Here is a 15,988-nt window from a genome sequence, read left to right as displayed (position 1 = left end):
CAAAAGTTTGATTAAAGATCCTGTAAAGTGGAATTGAAAACAAGTTTTAAGTTCACCACACCACAGAATAATGTGTTATTAACTACCCATCCAAATTCGAATGGAAAAAAACAAAGACAAGTATGTTAAATTAGGCTTTGAAATCGTGAGAAAATCAGCAGTCTTCTCTGCTTGAGACTGGGGGGGCGTGTCGCCTTAAGGAGCTGAAGCTCCGCCCCTCGCTGCCTACCTACGACCCAGATAATGGACGACGTCAAGCCGAACAATATATAGTATAATTTATAACAAGCACACAGAACTGAGTGATGAACTGCTGGCGGCGGTGGATGGTCCAGGTGCGACCGGAGGAGGAACGGCCGGGAGGGCGATGCTCGGTACGGCTCAGCGCTGCAAGAGAAGCCGTGTGTCCACGAACCCCCGTCTGTCTCTGGTCCATGTTAAAACTATCCGCCGTGAAATGGTCACTGCTGTTGGAGTTTATCCGAAGCTTTCCATCAGCGTGGCTCTTCACAAAATCAATCCACCTATTTTTCCTTTCCTCATCAATAGGGAAATTAAGGGGAAAAATCCAGGGAAGATGAAGTTGCAGGTGGAGCGAGACATCCTGAAGCTGGCTGGCTAGCTGATGTAGGCTACAATAACAGTACAGCAGGAGGAGCCATTCAGTGATCTGACGTAGATGGGTCGAAATGACGTAGATGGGTAACTTTTTGGCCCCACCCATTAAAACCTGATCTGAAAACGGAAGAGAAACTGTTCTACGGTCTAACTCCACATTTGCGCTTTGCACATGCTTTCAGGAACTAATTTCACACGTATATAATGTACTGAGAAGCAAATCATGGAATTGACTTTACAGGATCTTTAACGATTTCCAACCCAGCCTCCATTGGTAGGCTATTCTTAACCTGGAATGATAATATATAGTGTAGGCACGAAGAAAATAAAAAGGAAATTGCAAAACACCTGGGAATAAATACATTGATTAGAACAGTGGTTCTCAAACCTGGTCCTCAAGTTCCCCCTGTCCTGCATGTTTTAGATGTTTCCCTGCTCCAACACACCTGATTCAAATGAATGGGTCGTTATCTAGTTATGCAGAAGCCTGTTAACGACCATTCATTTGAATCAGCCGAACCCTCGTTCTGTTTTGATCAATAGTAATCGCGTTGATAGAAAGATCGAGTGTGTCTTCTTGTCTGATCAAGACGCAACTTTCATGTGCGCGAACAATAGCTTGCTTCTAAGCAAGCACCCAATTATCAACCTGCGGAATCCTGACTTCATCAGTTGGCGGTTAGATAGTTAGATAAACTTGAATTTCATAATTTGTGTGTTCCATTTCTGACCACTGGTTAGTTCTAGATTCTATTGATATACATTTCAGTAGTTTGCATATGTGAAGAGGTAAACCTTGATAATCTTTGAACCATACATGATAGAACCATGGGGCTTGGACTATTGTCAATCTATTAGCCTATCTATTTTAATCTAAAGTCGAAGCAAAATGATTTCCTCCAGCATAGCCTCCATTATTTATGAAATAGTAAAAAATACATAGATGTCTGCTAATAATTTTTTTATTTTTTTTTTTGAGCACCGAAGACCCATTTTGACCCAGGAAAAACCCTGGGGTCGTGGAATCCTCTGGAATCACTCTGTAGCCTTTTTTGGACAAACTCTACAAAGGCATTGTCTCCTCTCTCTTCAGCCTCAAAAAGATCGATGACAAATGCGTCTGAAGCTAGTTTACCTGATGTTATGTGGTATAGTGCTTCTCCCTCCAAGGTCTGGTCAAATGGGTTTGGTTTATCATACAATTGATTGTTGACATGATGTTTTGAATATCCTTTTCATCTTTTTCTTTTCTTGATTCATGCAGCTCACTGCGTTGGAGTGATGTTGCGTTCTGACCAGCCATGTCTTTACACTCCATTGTGATCGCAGCTCTCTCATGCTGGGTGAGTGTCCATCTATGAACTGCACCTTTGTTTAAGGAGAATCCAGTCAGTCCTCCTTTGGTTTTGGAGTCTCTGTTTGCTGTTTGCTCTATGACTTGATCACAGGCAGTGTTTGCAAACTCATACTCCTGCTGTCTCTGAACAACAAAATCCCCAGATTGTACCTGTTGGTGTATGACAGGATGTGTGTCCTCCAGACTGTTCATCTCCAGACAGTATGAAGAGAGGTATCTTGCATAGTTGACCTTATCATATGAGAAAACCCATGGGAGCATACAGTGGACACTGGATAGATGTAAAATCCAGTTAGCCTCTCTTGTTCCCCTGATGAACAGCAATAGGGTTTCTGTCATAGAGATGTAAGAGCTCCAAAAGTGGAATGTCTTGTTGTTTTTGTTGACTTTGATGAAGTTCTCATATCCTGTCTTCAATTTCAGGAAGGTGTCAGACCTTGCCACCAGTTCAAACTCTTCTCCAGGGAATCTTGCTTGCATGATGTATATGGTCTGTAAAGCCTCTTCATGACCTTCTTTTGTAAGTGTGGCAAAGTATGCCTGCCAGCGAAGTCTCTGGAGTGCCTCACACATTAACTTAACAGAGCGTATGCTCCTGTTATAGTGATGGCCAGACATTACTCCCTCCATAGATCCTGCTGCAACAACCTCAGATTCAATGAGGACATCTTGAAGGCCAGCATCGGCAAAGCGCTTCCCAATACATGACAGGTATGCCATTGCTGTGTGAAACTCTCCCATTCTCAAAACAATTCTGTCTTGGTAGAAATTGTTTTGCCAACGTATTTACTGAGCTTTGGCATATATTGCTTGGTCCATCACCAGTACAACCTCACTTAGCTCCAACTTGTCAGCTATTTCTGTTGAGCGGTGAAGTATTGTGTGGACTGTGTTTAGGTCTGTTGGACTGGAATCAATGACAGGAAGATATCCCACACTGGAAGGTGGTGGAATCAGACCTCTCTGAAGCAGGGTGTTGTAACCGGTCCAACCTGGTAGGACACTTCCATGGATTTGAGATTTTCATGAAGAAGTAAGCACAATCTAAACCTCGTCCAGTGTCTTGTGCATGTGTGTACTTCTCTTGGCCCAGTTCTACATTTGATCCAAATGGTTGTGGGCCTGACCTTTTCCCTCTTGTGTAGGGTACAAGATTCAGTGGAGGTGGCCTAAGAGATCTCTTTCTTGTTCTCTGTAGAGATACAGTGTCAGAGGTAGGCACATCCGAGGAAATCATTCTTTGAATTATAATTCCATTTGTGTTGTGGGTTGTACCCTTTCCAGACAGAGTTTCTTCACCAAAGTCGTTATTGTCCAAAACAATTGTTGCTGGAACTTTTGCAATTATGTTTGGGGGGATGTAGGTGTCACCTCTTTCTATTTGCATTTCAGCAAGACCTGTGCCATGTTCCAGAACTTGGGAGTTAAGGCCGATATATGTGTCCGTTTTTTGGACACATGGGAACGCCCTCCTCTACGGGGAACGCTCTCTCCGAGCGCTCCGAGAGCCCTCGGAGAGCCCCGGAGAGCTCGATGTGCACCTCCTGAATTTTGGATAGTTACGGATACCCCCTTGGCTGTGATTGGTCAGTATTAAGAACCGCTTGCGTCGGGGTTGCCGTGATAAACAGGACGAACAGAATCCTTTGACCGCCATTGCTGTAAGTTTTTACAATTCATATTTCAGCTAAACAGTACATGTAAATCAAAGTCTATCCGTTAACGTCGGAGAAGCATACTGCGGCCTTTAGAGGAACAGTGTCCAAGGCCATTTAACAGACCTATCAGCTTTGCAGATCCTGTCGTGTCTAACTGCCATGGCTAAGGAACAATGCTTTGGCATTATCCACCTTCCCCTTGTTGCAAGGCTGATCAAGTCCTGGCAAGTTGACACTATCTTTCTGGAGTCTTCACCATCCACATTTGCTTGCATACCCTCTGAAGTGGGCTCATTTGTGATGCCAGCTGTCCATGCAATGAAATTGAAAAGTTCATTTGGCACAAGGTTATTGGCAGCCTCCAGTGTGAAATATTGTGCTGTGGGAGGCCATGACATTTTTTTACTTGTACGACATTGTTTTTTTATAATTTCATTGAGCATTATTGATGCATGATACAAAAGACGAGTATCATTCTCGTGTGGTGATTCTGTGATTTGTGTCAATTAAGTCTTCTGTCTCACTGATTTCTTCAGATGAAGATGCTGCTGCATCGTGTACAACTTCTGCTGCAGTAAGATCCTCCACATAAACAAATGTACAAGTCAATGTTTTTTGAAATCGCAGAAATGGGTATGATTTCTGAAGTCTGACCTTCAAATTAAATGATTTGTAAGAAGCGATGTCAACTCCACTCTACTTTTTTTAAACAGGACATTGAGCTTGGACAACCTTAATATTTCCCTGTTCCTCAGCAACTTTTGTTTTACTATTGTTTCAGAGAAATGTTGGTATCCAGCTTCATAAAGGTTATCGGAATGTTTATCCTCTGTTTTTGTGGAGATGCATCTTGTGTAGTCCCTGAAGCATCTTGTGTAGTCCAGGGAGTTAGGTGGCTGAGTGGTTAGAAAATCGGGCTAGTAATCAGAAGGTTGCTGGTTCGATTCCTGGCCGTGTCAAATTACATTGTGTCCTTGGGCAAGGCACTTTACCCTACTTGCCTCGGGGGAATGTCCCTGTACTTACTGTAAGTCGCTCTGGATAAGAGCATCTGCTAAATGACTAAATGTAAATGAAGCAACTTAAGTGGTACCTTGCCTCTGAAGCAACCAGATCCCTGCCACGGATATGCAGTAAGAGGTTTTCATCCATCCTCCTCTCAGCAGCAAGTAGCAGCTTGCCAGCTGTGAGTGTTTCACACACTATACATTTTTCCTTTAGTGTCTTTCTGCTAAATTTCTGTTTTGTATTTTTCCCTTTTGCATATAATGCAGTTTAATGGGAGCAGATGGCTAGCTCGCTTTGATACACCAACTCCAATAAGGCTTGAGCGTAGGGCTCGAATTGTTGTTGGTGATTCCTCAGGTAAAGGATCTTTTAGGGCTTGTACCTCTTTGTATTGCAAGACAAAACAGAAGGAAAGAGAGTAGTTCTTTTAGATTAGATCCATTTCTTGAACTAAATATTTACTTATTATTAATAATAATATATTCACATAATATGTACTTCCAATGAATTGAACGTGTTGAGTTGTGTGGTTGACTAGAGTGGCAAGGTTATGTATACGATTTGTTTAATCAAGACTACTTTCTCTGTCCTGCTACAAGCCATCTTTGTCCTGCCCATCCTCTGCCCTAACCCTCCTGTCCCTTATTAAGCATGCAATGTATGTCAACTCATTTTCTAATAAAATGTATGGTGCACATAGATTGTAACAGCAAAACTGATTCTGTAGTAAGTTATTTGTATACACTGACTCCATTGTACATCTTGCCATAAAAAATACTGAATTTCATACACACCTTCTGTTTGGAAAACCTTCTCCACAGCTGCCTTTTCTATCCTCTTGTGTGCTCTAGATATATTGGTAGTGTTGGTGAAGTTACTGTAGCACTCCCTGTGAAATCCAACATTACCTAGCATGTTGTACTGAGGTGCTGAATTTAAATCAAATCTTTCCACTGCTTTTTGTGCTAGAATGCTTTCCTTGCTGTTAAGATCTTGCCATTCTAATGCACACTGAACAAATTTGGACCAACTTGCTTCACTAAATGGGTAGATAACATCTGTTGGTTTGCTACCTACATGCATACACCATTCCATGATTGCTACACTGATTTACATGTGGCCTTGAATACACTGCTAGCAATAACATTCATTGTGCACATACGTGTATTATGCTAATGAGGTTTGTTTTCCAACTTCCCAAGTCTGCAGAGATGTCAATATAAGTATCACTGATGTGGTATACCTCTAGGCTAATTATAATAATTATAATTATGTACATAATTTATTAATGTCATTATTATATGTTTAGACGACACACAAAGTACAACACACTTAAAACAATACTGTACTGTACATTTATTTGAACAATGTTCTGCACATTTTATTATCACTCAACTGACTAATGGCAGCGGAATAATATAACAAATATGCTTGTTCAAGTCGAATGTTGCTATGCTTATTTACAGAATACCTGAATTACCCATTTGGTTTACTTTTCCCCATGCATTTGAAGCCCAGTCACCCACTGACAGTATACTGGCTCACCAAAATGCACATGAACGTGAATGTTTAATCAAATCAAATCAAAATGTATTTGTATAGCCCTTTTTACACGCAAGCATGTCACAGAGGGCTTCACATACACCCATAGAACTGCCCCTCAACCAACCTAAACCCTTGGGTTTAGGTTGGTTTACTTACTACTTGACTCGCCTTGAATATCGGGGTATGCGATTGGTGGATTTTATGAAGGTGTCAAGTATGTGAGCTCTGATTGGATGCGGACCATAGTTGTCCGTAAAACATGCCTGTGTCGATAAAGAAACAAAATGTTTGTTCCTTGAAAAATGTGCAAGAATTGGACATGCCAACAATTTTTTTAAGGGTTGTAGAAAAGTTTAAAAGCGATACATATTCAGTTCGGCCAACACAGCATTTTACCCGTGCTTCGCAACTTTACAACTGGCTCTGGAACCAATCGTCACTTCTAATGGCTAAACCTCACAGCCAATCAGGGGCAGAGTGGGGAGAGGTTTTATACATTGATATAGCCTCTTAATTTTGCTCTCAAAGTGCACTAGATTGATGCTTTTAACTTTCAAATTTAAGAAATTTTCTTTCGGGGCAGCATGCCCCCAGCCCCCCCTAGGGCCTAGAGGGTTGGGGGTTGGCCGTATCGTTCTCACCTTTTTTACCCCTCACCTGTTTGCATACCCCTCACCTGTTTGCATGCCTGCCTGCATTCGATGTGGCGTCTACTTTATTATTATTATTATTATACTTTATGTCTATGGCTACACCCCTCAAAATCCACTTTTCTCAGGATAACATTTTTAGTCTAGTAATTTGAATGTTGAATTCGAAAGGGGAGGCCAAAAAAAATACACACTGCTGGGTGCAGATTTTTTTTAAGTCGCCTTTTTGTTCTAAAAAGCCTTTTAAAATGTCAATGACGTCATACACATTGTACGGCCAGAGATACTGCTTGACGGCAAACTCTGTCAGTTCCTTTTTTCTTGAGGCATCGACAACACAGCTGACAAGTTAGGCTCTCCCTGTCAATACACGTGCTAGAAAGAGTTTTGGTTTGCTAATGTTGTTGCTAATGTTGCTAATGCTCTGACATTCTGGTTCTGCTTCGGATGCCATCAAGCGGGATCTCTGGTCATAGCCGGTCCTTCACTAACCAATCAGCATTCATTAACAGAATGCTAGCGTCTTATGGGCAACAACGACTCACTCTGTAAGAAATAGAAGGACATAAGTACTCGTTCATTCAACTTTCGACCTATAATCCATGTTGAACTTGCAAAAACTACAATCAAATCTGAGATTTCTCAACGACAATCAGGCGAAAGAGACAAATTTAGCCGTCTAGCTCCATAGACTCCCATTCATTTTGCACTCGCCCACGATCACCAGTTTAATTTGTAAGTATACTTAAAGTATAACATGTATACTATTATCATGGTACTTAAAGTATACTAGCAGTGCACTTATTTATATACTATTTTTGTACTAAGTAAACTCATTTAGTACACTTTAAAGTACACTTATAGTGTATTTGAGGTTTACTTTTGAATACTGTAAAGTAACCTGTGTAGTGCACTTTCAGTTCATGAAGTATACTTCCTAAAGTACCTCAAAGTATACTTTGGAATACTTTCAAGTGCACTTTCAATTAATGTAAGTAGCCAACTTCAAGAAGTAAACTTAATAAATGCCCTTTTACTATGATTTACTAATATATTTAAATGTTTAGGGTCCCTCAAATGCCGCCGATCTTGCGTCACTTGATGAGAACGGGGGGCCCTTGCCAAGTGACACTGCAGATGATAATAGTTGAAATAAGCTAATTACTGTGTATGCACTCAAGTAGTAAAAATCCAGCTCTTCTGATCAAACGTAACAGTCATTTAACTCATGGTTGCACAACAATGACAATTACCACGCAACAAAACACTACATTCTAAGCAGACACATTTAAAAAACGAAATTCATGAAGTTACATTTGTATTTCGAACAAACGGCAAACTTATCAGCAAATTTTAACACTATTTACCGCCTTGCATCATGGGAATTGACCAATTAATGAGCCACGCTATCTTCATTTTTTCATGTCGTTATTTCGTTCTTCAGTCAGTTTGACAGTATAACCTTCAAATGCATAATGCAACCCTTCTGTCTGCTTCTTTCTCAAGTAGCTTTTTCGTTTTTTCCATTAATACTCCAATTAATTAACTCCAATCTCTAGCTTTGGCTCTCGACAAAGGACGTCGCATTTTTCTCTCCCTCCCCTATCCTTGACCTTCCCTGCTTGGCTTCTATCATATTGTCTTGTCTTGTCCTGTATACTCGTGAGACTCTCTCTGCATCTCTCTCCGAAGCAAGAACCATGGAATTGATTAGCTGGTCTCTAAACGCAATTGACACCATCTTCTCAAAGAGAAGCTTGGGTTCGGGGGAACCTAACTGCCCTGACGAGACGTTCGCAGCTTGCTACTCGATCGACGCGTGGGAGAAGTGGCGTGTTGTGTGCCTAGCGGCGCTTTCCGTGGAGGACGTTGAAGACATCTTTATATTCGGAACCATGATTACAGGCTTTCTGCTGATTGGAGTGGGCGCTGTCCTGGTATATCGGAAAATTGTTGAAATGGCTGCAGCTGTCAAAAGCCCCCTAAGGCTGCCCGACATGATTGATGCGGTGGGCAGAGCTGGTGGCGCTCAGACTGTGACTTTACAACGTGTTGAACGCAATTTGGATACCATCATGGAGAAGTTAGCGGCTCTGCAAAGGAAAGTGGACCGACTTGGATGCCATAATGATGTGTAGACGTGGAAATTGAAGGCGCCTACTCGACCAAAAACAACCCCAATCTTATCTTCATTCGGCCCCGTAATCCAGCTCAGGCCTTGGCCAAGGCCGTTGCTGGAACAACAACTCCCCTGGAGAGCTCTGCAGTGAGACTCTCTGTAGTCTCTTCCCTTCCCCCTCCCACAGACACCTGTGGATTGCATCTCTGTCTTGGGTCATGACCAAGGATGTCTCCATGGCAATAATATCTGCGAACTGAGAATCTGACTGATTGTGGCCTAGGCGAAGGCGAACAACCCCCAGGCATACCCATACACTAACTTTCACCTACTACAGATATGCCATCACCCCCCCACCCCCAACCAACGCCTTCGCCTGCTTGTTCCCCCAGGGTAGCTGGCGGGTCTGTGTCCAGCGCCTACTATGGCTGCAGGTCCAGATGCTGCTTGTCTACCCCACCCCCCTCCCCGTTGCAAGTCGTGTGTTTCTGTAATGTACAATGTATGTGCTGAGGTGTTTTTTGCCTGTTCCCACACTGTACTCCTCTGGGAGCATAGTCTGGGGGTTGCCTTTTTTCTCCCCTCCCCTCTCCTCATGTTATGCTGAAACTTTCTAGATGGCGCCGATAATGGCTGCCTCGGTAGGCACCTTCCTGCCAAAGTAAATTCCTTGTCTGTGCAAACTTTCATGGCGAATAAAAACCCATTCTGATTCTGAATTGATAATTATTAGTATAAGAGTATAGGGCTTCAAAATGTTTTGGCAGTAATTAAGGTTACAGTTCAGTACCAAAAAAGATTCAATGTGCAATGCATAATAGATTTTTCTAGACATGAATAATTAGAATATACAAGATGGATCTAAAAAATTTAACCTGTAATGTACTAAAAGTATTTTGACTGAGTGTTTTTGCTGTATAATAATAGAAAAAGTACATCCTACTCCAGAAGAAATGTAAATGTAAAAACCATTTTCTGTTTCTAAGCATACTTCTTAAAACGTATATCAAAAGTGAACTATTTTCAAAGTATACTTCTTAAAAGTATATCAAAAGTGAACTATTTTCTAAGCATACTTCTTAAAAGTATATCAAAAGTGAACTAAAAGTGTACTATCCATATTTTAGTATACTTTAATATACTTCTTTTTTGTAAGTGCCAGTGGAACTGCACTTACAATTCGGTACACTGAGTTTTAAAGATCCTGTAAAGCAAATTCCATGATTTGCTTCTCAGTACATTATATACGTGTGAAATGAGTTCCTGAAAGCATGTGCAAAGCGCAAAAACATTGTCGCACTGAAATGTGGAGTTAGACCGTTGAACAGTTTCTCTTCCGTTTTCAGCTCAGGTTTTGTATAGGCGGTGCCAAAACCCGACGATCTAAGTCACAGCGACCTACGGTTGCATTCTGTTACTCAGCTGGTACGATGCAAAGACAAAGTAATTAATACATAAACCACTCAGAGACTTTAGGTAGGTCTGTTCTGATATCTGCAATTGATTTAGCTAGTGTTGCTGTTGTTGCTAAATTCAATAAATTCGAGGGGGCAGAGACTCAGCTCCTTCAGGCGACACGTACGCCCCCCCCCCCCCCCCCCCCCCCCCCCCCAGTCTCAAGCAGATAGGTGGTGGGCCGAAGCTCAAAATCGTGCATTTGAACGATTCCTGGCGATGGAGGAGCTGGATTTTTCTGTATGGCTTTAAAACTTTTCTACAACCCTTAAAAAATGTGTTGTCATTTCCAGTTCTTGCACATTTTTCAAGAAACAAACATTTTGTTTCTTTATCGACACAGGTATGTTTTCTGGACAACTATGGTCCGCATCCGTAATTATAATTAGCCAAGAGTAGGTATAACACATCAGTAACACTTATCAATACATATTGACATCTAGCAGTGTATTCAAGGCCACAAGTAGTTGCAATCATGGAATGCTGTATGCATGTAGATTTAATCTACCCATTTACTGAAGCTCGTTGGTCCAAGTTTGTTCAGAGTTCATTGCAATTGAAAAATTTTGACAGCAAGGAAAGCATTCTTGCAGAAAAAGCAGTGGAAAGATTCAACTTAAATATGCTAGGTAATGTTGGATTTCACAAGGGTGCTACAGTAACTTCACCCACACAACAAATATAGCTAAAGCACGTAAGAGGAGTAAAAATGCAGCTCTGGAGAAGATTAAGTCACTTAAGTGTGATTAAGTCATAGAGAAAACAGCCAACAGAGACTCCAAAACTAAAATTGGACTGACTGGATTCTCCCTAAACAAAGATGCAGTGCATAGATGCACCATATCACTCCAACACAGTGAAAATAAGGTAAATTAAAGACAGACAGTGACACGGAAAGCAAGTATTTAATTTAAGCTCAACCGACCTACCACTGTGGTGCCGAGACTTGTAGGCTTACTACTGATGTGTCGTTTGTGAATGATTTGTTTTTTTTTGAACAAATCATTAGTATGATTCGGGAGTTATGATTAGTCTCAGAGAGCGATTCGTTCATTTTCTCGTGGCCGAGAGAAAAAAAAGAAGTTACAATAACAAAACCTATAATTATCATTCACGTCTTACTAAACCTAGTCACGCGTAAGTGAATGAGGTAAACAAATACTTTCTGTTTCCTCTTCTGAGACTATGCAGGTCACGTGAAGAATGATCCAAAGACTCGTACCCGAAGACCCAGTCAAAATGAACGAATCATTGATCCGAAGACTCGGTTGGCAGAAGAACGAAACATTGATCCGAAGACTCGGTTGGCAGAAGAGCATAGGCCGCGTACTGGTAGCCGAGAGGAAACCGAAATGATTCGTTCATTTTGACTGGGTCTTCGGGTATTTCAGATCATACAAACTGTCATGATGCATTATTTTAATGCAGGAATTTCTGTTAAAATTGTATCTGCTGGGTTACATGCACTAACATATAGGCCTACATGAGAATATGATAAATGTTCAGTGCACTGAAAGTACCCAGATGACGCACTGCAAACGGTCAAAAAATGCAGTGTACAACGATGGACACTACTCGCCCTAAACGGGCGCCATATTGGCTACGTAGCGGAAGAGGAGGAGCCCTTTCGGCAGCTTTTCATTTCATTTCAAAAATAATGGCGGGCGAAATGACTCGCGAGCAGATTCGCCTTAGATTCGCGGGTGTCACAATCAGATTTGCGTCCGTCACTTCCCGCCAAGTGGTTAACTTAAGTGTTCCATTTGAGACAGCACTACTCAGCGACGGAGTGCACTACAGATGTAAGTGCACTGTATTGCAGTGCACTGTATTGCAGTGTACTTAGTAAAGTGCGCGGTAGTAGACACAGCCCTAGTCTTTATATATATCTATGGTTTTTACTATCAGCTGATCCTGTTACGAACTATTCAATTCGCTAACAAGATGATACGACATTCTCTGATGATACACAGTTCTGGTTGGTTGGAGAGTTTGGGTAGTTGACGATTGCCTGATAAAGTTGCTAACTTTGCACTAATTTTCTATTGCAATTCTTGCACAGAAAAAAATTGCAAGAATTGGATGTGCCAAGAAATTAAAATGTTTTAAGAAAAAAACGACGTTGATAATATCAAAAATCCAGCTCCTCCATCGACGAGAACAGGTAATTAAAAAAACTAAAGCAGATACGCGGGCTCGACCCACCACCTAAAATATTTCAAAGCCTAATTTAACATACTTGTCTGTGTTTTTTTCCATTCGAATTTGGATGGGTAGTTAGTGATGTTATGCTCGATACCGTGCTCACGAAGCGGTATCGACCTTTCGAAACAATTTGTACCGACGCAAACGTGTCGAGCGTGGCTTCAAATGGGCAAAAACCACGTGATCACCTGTCAAAGTGTCGAAGTGACGTCCGAAGCTTCGGACGTGCAAAAGCATGTTCCAAAACCTGAGCCGATAGTCTACATCAGGGGTCTCAAACTCGCGGCCCGAGATGATATTTTGTGGCCCGCTACTTGACATCACAGTTTAGTGTTAGTGTGGCCCGCGCGTTTTCATTCATTCAATTTCGTTTCCAGTCATGTCTTTCTCAAAACCTGCCGTGAAGAGAAAAGTTGGCACAGACAATTTCAGGGAAAGTGGGAGACAGAATATTTTTTGGTTGAGCACAGGGGCACCCCGACGTGTCTTATATGCACAGAAAAAGTTGCGGTGCACAAGGAATACAACATCAGACGTCATTACTCAACTAGACATGAGGAGTATGCAAAATACCAGGGAGATGAGAGAGAGGACCGGGTCGCCAATCTTAAAAAATGTCTACTGAAGCAACAAGATTTTTTCAAGAAGGCAAGAAAAGAGTGATGAGGCAGTCAAAGCTAGCTACGTGGTGAGTGAGATGATTGCTAAGGCGGGAAAGCCATTCAAAGAAGGCGAGTTCATCAAAAAGTGCATGTCACAGGCTGCAAGTATAGTCTGTCCGGAAAAGAAGGGTCAGTTTAGCAACATCAGCCTTTCAGCCAACACAGTGGCAGAGCGCATTTCTGACCTGTCAGGTAACATTTACGATCAACTGCGTGAGAAAGCCAAACATTTCCGTGCATACTCAGTCACTCTTGATGAGAGCACAGACATCACTGACACTGCGCAGCTCGCAATGTATGTCCGTGGTGTTGACGACAATTTTGAAGTGATGGAGGAGTTGCTCACAGTGATTCCAATGCATGGCCAGACCACCGCTCAGGAGATATTCCGTCAGCTGTGTGATACCATTGTGGATGCCGGTTTACCATGGAAGAGGTTTTCTGGAATAACAACCGACGGAGCGCCATCAATGACAGGGAGGAGAAATGGACTGGTGGCACTTGTTCAAAGAAAACTGGAAGAGGAGGGTGTGGAGGAGGCCATTGCTCTGCACTGCATTATCCATCAGCAGGCCCTTTGCAGCAAATGCCTGACGTTTGACAATGTGATGTCTGTCGTTGTGAAATGCATCAACCATATCAGATCCAGGGGCTTAAAGCATCGGCAGTTCCGCGCCTTTTTGGAGGAAATAGAGTCAGCATATGAGGATGTGCTCTACTTCACCGAGGTACGTTGGCTCAGCAGGGGAAACGTCTTGAAGAGGTTTTTTGAGTTGAGAGCAGAAGTGAAAGCCTTCATGGAGAAGAATGGGATGGCTGTTCCTGTGCTAAGTGATCCCAAATGGCTCATGGACTTATCTTTTCTTGTTGACATCACACAGGAGCTGAATGTACTGAACAAGAAGTTACAAGGCCAGGGGCAGCTTGTCAGTGCTGCCTACAACAACATCAGAGCATTCTCCACAAAACTTGTGCTATGGAAAGCCCAGCTCTCTCAGACAAACCTCTGCCATTTCCCAGCATGCAAGGCACTCATGGATGTGGGCACACCATTCAGTGGTGAGAAGTATGCTGATGCCATTGTAAAGCTGGGTAAAGGGGGGGCAGATGGCTGAGCGGTTAGGGAGTCGGGCTATTAATCAGAAGGTTGTTGGTTCGATTCCTGGCTGTGCCATATTACGTTGTGTCCTTGGGCAAGGCACTTCACCCTACTTGCCTCTGGGAGAATGTCCCTGTACTTACTGTAAAACTGCTAAATGACTAAATGTAAATGTAAAGCTACAGGAGGAATTTGATCACAGGTTTGCAGACTTCAAGACACACAGAGCCACTTTTCAAATTTTTGCGTACCCCTTCTCCTTCGATGTGCAAGATGCTTCTCCTGTGCTTCAAATGGAGCTCATTGACCTGCAGTGCAATTCTGAACTCAAAGCCAAGTTCAGGGAGGTGAGTGGAAAAGCAGACAAGCTTGGACAATTTTTTAGAGAATTGCCCCCCACTTTCCCTTAGTTTTCCAGGATGTTCAAGCGGACCATGTGCCTTTTTGGGAGCACATATCTGTGTGAAAGGCTCTTCTCCACCATGAACTTTAATAAGTTAAAGTACAGGTCCAAACTTACTGATGAGCATCTTCAAGCCATACTGAGGGTCTCAACGGCTTCCTCCCTCAAGCCAAATGTGGCGCAACTGTGTGAGAGGAAGCGCTGCCAGGTCTCTGGAAGCAAGGAGTAGGCAAGAGAAGCCATGTTCTGAAGAACCGTTCATGTTTCTGAACTGTAATTGAACTAAAGATTGGATCATTTGTACTTTTTTTTGAATACTTGAAACCCTTTTTTTGTGAAATACTGGATGCGGCCCAGCCTCACCCAGTCTACCTCCAGCGGTCCCCAGGTAAGTTGAGTTTGAGACCCCTGGTCTACATTATTGTTACGACCCCCAGTCTGATGTTCTGTGTTGCATTTGTGTGTGTTCCCTGCTGTGCTGTCTGTTCCCCATAGGTGGCGCGAATCAAATCATCAACACCCACGCATGACTCCTCCTCTCCATAATCCGGTTCACCTGGTTCCTGTCATCAACCAACCCTCCACCTGTATATATTGTGCCACTCTGTTTGTTTGGGGGGGGGAATAAGTCGCTGGCTGTATTGTGTGTGGGTAAGGCCTACTTTTGTGTTTAGTTGTTTGGATTCCCCTCTGTGCTGACCATTGTCCTTTTGGCTTGTTTTTCTTTGTCCTGTTGTGTTGTCCAGAACGTTTTCTTGTTCTTTTGTTCAGGGGCTGGGGAGTAGTTTGGAGCTGCCCCGGGGTATACGTCACCCGTAGGAATTACTTACTGTCTATATACACCAGCTAGACCTGGGCAGACCACTGCTGTATTTTTGGTTAGGACACCTCATTCGTGTGTCAGTTGCTTTGTGTTTAGCTTTGGGAACTTTATGTTGATTTCTTTTCTTTGGTCCTGTCCAGCCCTCCCCTTGTCCCTGTTTATTATTTTCCCCATTGCCGTTATTATTTACTATACCGTGGTGGCAAAAATAAAGCCTTAATATTCCATTGGTACCATTTGTTTGTGTCCTTGTTTGCACTCCTTGCTCTGCGCACCCTTCACTGGCCTTTGAGAGTCCCTGAGCGGTGGCAGGGGTCAGGTTCCCGCCGTTACAGGCATAGGCTTATAACAATTATCAAACAATAAGTTATTCATTTAGCATATAC

General features: G+C 42.5%; 2 long non-coding RNA genes across 3 annotated transcripts; both read left to right on the top strand.

Moving 5' to 3' along the window:
* The first annotated feature begins 1,638 nt into the window (after nt 1-1,638).
* On the top strand, nt 1,639-3,391 carry LOC134016903 (uncharacterized). Of its 2 annotated transcripts, XR_009929705.1 has the most exons (5): nt 1,639-1,766; nt 1,883-2,465; nt 2,608-2,686; nt 2,873-3,008; nt 3,129-3,391. It is a non-coding gene; the product is annotated as an uncharacterized LOC134016903 (long non-coding RNA). The 2 variants fall into 2 exon arrangements; XR_009929704.1 differs by having other exon boundaries at nt 2,873-3,391.
* A 332-nt stretch (nt 3,392-3,723) lies between these two features.
* Nucleotides 3,724-5,521, top strand: LOC134016902 (uncharacterized). Its single transcript, XR_009929703.1, has 3 exons — nt 3,724-3,980; nt 4,170-4,207; nt 4,415-5,521. It is a non-coding gene; the product is annotated as an uncharacterized LOC134016902 (long non-coding RNA).
* The last annotated feature ends 10,467 nt before the right edge of the window (nt 5,522-15,988 follow it).

Source organism: Osmerus eperlanus, chromosome 3 (genome assembly GCF_963692335.1).
Source record: "Osmerus eperlanus chromosome 3, fOsmEpe2.1, whole genome shotgun sequence".
NCBI lineage: Eukaryota > Metazoa > Chordata > Actinopteri > Osmeriformes > Osmeridae > Osmerus > Osmerus eperlanus.
Note: the sequence above shows the minus strand (reverse complement) of the source record. Positions and strands in the feature narration are given on the sequence as shown.